This window comes from Narcine bancroftii, chromosome 3 (genome assembly GCF_036971445.1).
Source record: "Narcine bancroftii isolate sNarBan1 chromosome 3, sNarBan1.hap1, whole genome shotgun sequence".
In the NCBI taxonomy this organism is placed as follows: Eukaryota; Metazoa; Chordata; class Chondrichthyes; order Torpediniformes; family Narcinidae; genus Narcine; species Narcine bancroftii.
Window position 1 is genome coordinate 335,768,589 of NC_091471.1, and position 6,273 is coordinate 335,774,861.

Sequence of the window (6,273 nt, forward strand, 5' to 3'; positions counted from 1 at the left end):
GGACAGGAAGGGCCGCAATGGCCCATGCTGTAATTGTTATATGATTATATTTGGTCGACAACTTATTTCCCACTCACGTAACCTTTCTATATTTTTCCTGTTTCTAACTCATCCACCTATTTTTATTTCACCGGTGCGCAAAGCACTAAATCATCAAAATACATTGTAAATAGTTGAAGAACAGTTCCCGTTCCACACAGTGATGCTTCCGGGCAGGACAGTCGATCAGAGACTTTCCCTAACGAATTACAGGGTTAGTGAGACTGGGAGAATTTGTTCTGTAATCATTGCCTGTGGAGGAAGCGTGCCCCTTCTCCTTCCTTCCCCCCAACTCACTTGCCGTCCGCTCCCTTTTGACGCCTTTTCCCACTCACACTGAGGGCTGACTGATGGTGTCCAATTGAACTCTGAGCTTGTTATTTAGGAGGTGGAAGAAAGCAGGAGGACCCAGAGGAAACCCGCATGGTCACGGAGAATGTTCAGTCTCCATGCGGACAACTCCCGAAGTCAGGGTTAATTCTGCGGAGCCAGAGCTGACTTATTCTAACACCATGCCACCCAAATGTGCTTCGACATCTGATGTTCCGCGGCAGTGTGATCAGATGTAATTTGATGCTGACCTACTGGAAGAGGTACTAAAAAAATAAATTACTGAAAGCTGTGACCAATGGGATAGGGTTTTGGACAACCCCAAAGGTAAGATGGAAACATTATTATTCCAGGAGATGATCTCGGTCAGTGAGCTGAGAGATGCTGGTCTCTCTGCTCGAAGAACTGAACTAACATCAGGTAGATTTTGCTTTGTGGAGCACTTAGTGTTAATGAGAATAAAATCTCTTTGCCACAAGAGAGGGAGGTATCTTTTTAGATGCATCGCTGGTCGTGGACAAGTGTTCCATTGTGATTAGAGAGGGAGACAGGAATGTCAATAGCTACATTCATGATAAGAGCTGGGAATTCATGTGCTTGTGAGAATCAAGGATTTAGGAAACACTTAAAGAGCACAGGTATTCACTCACCACACATCGAAGGGCAAGCGGAGATGGAGACTGACTGATGTGTCCTTGCCCTGCTTGATCTGCAAGTTGTTCACAGTGAAAGTGTGTGGTCTGAAGGAGGGTGATGAATAAAGACTGGTTATCACCTGTGAAAGACTGCAGAAGATTATGAGGCATCTGAGGGTGGGCATCGATATGAAGAATGAAGAGAGCTATAATGTGTAACCAAAGCACACACATGAGCAGAGAGCTGGGAGCATGTCACTTCGGGTGGGAAGCTTTGTGCCACCTCTGGTGCCAGGCAGGTAATTCACTGAATAGCAACTATGGGTCAGTTGAGGCATGACTCTGTGGTCTGAGTTCATCATCGTTCTTTCAGGTGCCTTGCTGTTCGGTGTGGGCGATCATGTCGCTCCATCCATCATGACCTCTGACCCTCTGAATTGTTGTTGTTGCTTCCCCTGTTCTCCTTCGGTGAAGGCTCCATCTTTGAGCTGAGACTGTAGTCGACGTTGAGTTCATGATCATACAAGGGGAAAAATACTGACGTGGTTTCCCGTTGCCTTCTTCAGTTGCAGTGTCCGTAATGGACGGGTCATCCTGGCCATTGATCCACAGATTCATCTGCCCAGTGTTTTAGTTCTACAGCCATAAATTCCAATTTGTAGAATCAGCTTGTAAAAACCATCCACCATCTGCAATCCATGGCTTCATGTGACCCTGATTGGAAGGCTAAACAGGTCCTACACTTTGCCCAAAGGTGATGTGTAGGCTATTGGATGGAAGACGCACCTTACACCTCCTTCTGAGCAATCAAGCAGCTCTGAGTTTGTACAGCAACCCAAATTTGGAGCTGATAATCCATACTGATTCACAAAGACAGCACTTAGGGTGTGTTGCTCTTGCAAGGTTCCAGTTTTTGGGCGCAGTTTTAAGTTAAGGTTCTGGTTGTACTCGTAATTAATTATAGTGACACAGTTTAACAGCTAATCTGTCCATGCTGTCTACCTACGCAAGTCTCAATTGCCTGCCTTTGTCCTGTATTCCTCTTGACATTTTCTGATCATGTACCTGTCTAAATCTCTTTAAAATGTTGCCATTGTACCCAACTCGACCACTTTCTCTGGCAGCTTTGCTCCACAACCCTATCACCCTCTTTTTTTTTAAAAAAAGGTTGCCTTCAGAGGTCACGTGAAGCGGGGAGAGTAGGAGCAGGTGTGCCATGGAGCAGAGGGTCCAGGACAGATGAGTGGAAAATGCGGGTAATGGCAGAGTTGATGGCAGTGGAGGGGAAGCCTCATATTTTTGAAGAAGGATGACATCTTGGATGACACGGAATGCAAGACATTGTCTTGCGAACAGATGTGATGGAGACGGTGGAATTGAGAGGAAGGCATAGAATTATTGCAGGGGATTGGGTGTGAAGAAGTGTAGTCAAGGTAGTTGTGGGAGTTGGTTGGTTTGTAGAAAATGTGTGTAGAAAGTCTGTCTTCTGAGATGGAGACAGAGTGATCAAGAAAGGGGAGAGAGTTGCAGAGCTGGACCAAGTAAATTTGTGGTTGGGGTGAAAGTTTGTAGCACAGTGAATAAAGTTGACGAGCTCATCGCGGGTGCATGAAGCAGCACCAAAGTAGGCGTCAATGTAGTGGAGGAAAAGTTGAGGAGCCTTGCCTATGTCGGCTTGCAATATGGATTGCCCCACAAAGCCAACAAAAGGCAGGCATGGCTGGCACCCATTTGGGTACCCATAGTGTGGTAAAGCACTGTTATACCGTGATTGGCTGCTACCAACTAGACACGCCTCCTGAGACCAATCCCTTTCCTGCCACCCCTTTACTTTTGCTCTGAGCAGTCAAGGAGGTGGGTGGTTGTTTGATAGTGTTCCAGTCTTTAGCTATTAAAAGCCTGATTTTTCCACTACTCAGCCTTTTGTGAATTATTGATGGTTCACCACATGGCTACTCCTTTGACTTTGAGAAATTGGGATGTCTCAAAGAAGATGTATTGAGGACGAGGACAAGTCCTGCCAGCTGGAGGAGGGTGGTGCTGCTGGGGGAACTGGTTGGGTCTGTTGTCAAGAAAAAAAATGAAGGGCTTTGAGGCCTTCAGTGCGGGGATGCAGGTGTATAGGGATTGGATGTCATGAGGTGATTGAGTTCAGGGAACTGGTTGAAGTGATGGAGGACATGTGAAGTGTCATAGATGTAGGTGGGGAGGGACTGGAACCGAGGTAAGTGGATACTAGTTTGGTGGGGCAGGAGCCTGCAGGAACGATGGATCTGCTGGAACAATTGAGTAGGAGGTAGAACTGGGCAGAGTGGGGTTGGGAAAACAATGAGGTTGGAGGCCGTGCTGGGGAGGTGACTGGAAGGGATGAGTTCAGAGATGGTGACTTGATGAGTTTTAGTGGGGTCAGTAAGGGGAGGTGCCGGAGAGTTCTCTTCTGGCTTCGGCCAGATAGAGGTCAGTGCATCAGACCACTGCAGCACCAACCTTGTCGGCAGGTTTGATGGTAAGGTCAGATTGGTGCGGAGAGAGTGGAGGGCCAGGTGTTCTGAGGGGGTGAGAATGGAATGAGTGAGGGGGATAGTGAAGCTGAGAGGGTTGATGTCATGGCGGCAGTTGGAAATATACAGGTCCATTCAGAGGGAAAGTCCCAAGGAGTCCAAAACATCTCTGAAATTTTGAGAGCTGAGTCTCTGGCTGGAGACAAAGTATCCAGAAATATGTGCAAAATTGTTGTTCTCTGTTCAAAGCCAATTTTCAACAGCATAACACTGTTAACATCAGAGTTGTATGAATGAATTTCAGTTCTGTGCTTATCGACTTTATGCTCATAGATTCTACAAAGAATAATTCCAGGCTATTGTTTACGGCCCTTTAAGTTTGTTAAGTTGCTCAAAAGTCCAATACATCAAAATGAACGTTCTTCTCTGGCAATTCCAGGCTTCCATTTGAACAGAGAATGTTAATTCAAGGCGTTTGGTCATCAAATTAAAAATCCGTTCCTGATCCGATCACCACTTGTCCCTTCCCCTGGACCACCACAACACATTCATTCATATTCCTGTTTCCTTGCAGGGAGGGCGCAAGTCCCGTCATTGTACCCAAGTGTTTGACAGGAAGGTCAGCTTGATTGAGGCAGTGTTAGCCTACAGTTCGTCACCTGCTGTCAGAAGAGAGGGAACAGAGTCCATGTTTAGCGCAAATGTACTGAGTGACAACACGGTGGTGTCTCTGAACAATGAGTGTGGAGGTAGGTTTACTCCATGCGCAGGCAAAGCTGCACTTGACCTAAGAGTACTCATTCTGATCTTATGGCCCAAATTTTATCCTTGTGCTGAATTCTGTGCTCCAGGAGGTGAATTTGCAAGTATGGTGCTTCAGTGTTGGGAAACAAAAAAAATTGTTTGAATGCAGTGGACCTTTAAATGGACTATCCATTCACAGAGAGATGCATAATTAAGCTTCAGATTACTTGTCACATTATACCTGTACTATAGCACATGCTACGGCAGAGCGTGAAAGCCAGGTGCTGAAGCGAGGTGAGTACAGTCGATACTAACTTTATTGATGGTTCGTCCTGCCTTTACATAGGCTCGCTAGGCCTGGTCGTTACGCTGCTTCTGGCAGCAATGACGTCACTGGCTTGCCGGTCATGGATAGGCCGGCATTCCCGCCGGCGCTCACTGTTTCCCGCCGTGCGGCCGGTAGCTCATGAAGAAAGCTGATTTAGTCAGCATGACCCTGACAGGATCGCTATGATCAGACGCCATCTTTGCGTGTTGGTATGCCGCCGGCTACCACAGGACAAATATGGAGGCCACTTGGATTAAAAGCAAAGGGAGGGGGGAATAGAAAGAAAGAGAGGAAAGGGAGATAGAAAGTGGAAGGGAGAGAGAGAGGAATGGGTTAGAGGGCATCCAGAGGAGGAAGAGGGGAAAGGGAGAGATGGAGAGTTACAGATGAGGTGGAGGGTCAAAGAGGAAAGAGGTGGAAAGAGGAGACAGATTGAGATAGAGGCAGAGGAAAAAGAAGGGTCGGGTGAGAGGGAAAAATACACAGAGACATAAAAAGAGGAGAGAGAAAAAGAGGAAGAGAGAGGAGAGAGTATGCATACATATGAATGATGTCACTTCAGACATATCATGTCTCCCATGCATTACCCTGGTCATGAGAATTCTGATTAGGATCTTGGTATAAACAAGACTCGCTTTCAAAGAAGTGCGTAATAAGAGAAATCCCCAGGAGAGTGTTCGAAGTTGTTGGATGGGGTCTGGGGGTGCCCCTGTCCAATGTTGGATGTGTGTTCTCTCTCTCTTTCCTTCTCTTCCCCCTCTCTCCCTCTCCCACCCCTCTCCAACCCCCCTTTTTACTCCCTCTTCCCCCTTCCACCCTCTCCTCTCTATCCTCTCTGTACACCTCTTCTACCTTCTCTGGCCCTCACCCTCTCTCCCCATTCTCTCTCTCCCCTCTCTCCTTCCTCTCTTTCACACTCTCTCCCTCCTCTGTCTAACCCCTCCCCCGCCCCCCCACTCTCTCTCTCCCTCTACTTTGAATTACTGTTTCCTGAGCTGTGGGAAGCCTAATCAACCGCTGTTCATGGAATTAACTGTTTGAACATATATAATAACTGAAGAAATAGGAGCAGGACTCGACCGTCCGGCCTATCGAGCCTGATCCATCGTTCAATAAGATCATGGCTGATTTGATCATTGACTCAACTCCACCAACCTGCCTTTTCCCCACATCTCTTAATTCAATTTTTATGTAAAAATCTATCTTAAATATGTTTAATGAAGTAGCCTCAACCACTTCCCTGGGCAGAGAATTCCACAGATTCACTATTCTCTGGGAAAAACAGTTTTTCCTCATGTCCATCTTAAATCAACTCCCCTGAATCTGAGGCTGTGTCCCCTAGTTCTGGTCTCACCTACCAGTAAAAACAATTTTCCTGCCTCTAACTTATTTATTCCGTTCATAATTTTATATGTTTCTATAAGATCTCCTCTCATTCTTTTGAATTCGAGTGAGTATAATTCCAGGCGATTTAGTCTCTCCTCATAGGTCAACCCCCTCATCTGGACTGCCTCCAAGGCCAGTATGTCCTTCCTCAAGTATGAAGACCAGAACTGCACACAGTACTCCAGATATGGTCTCAACAGTACCTGGTATCGTTGCAGCATGACCTCCCTGCTCTTGAATTCAATTCCTCTAGCGATGAAGGGCAACACTCCATTTGTGGTCTCTTCCTTCCCCATCCCCACCACTCATT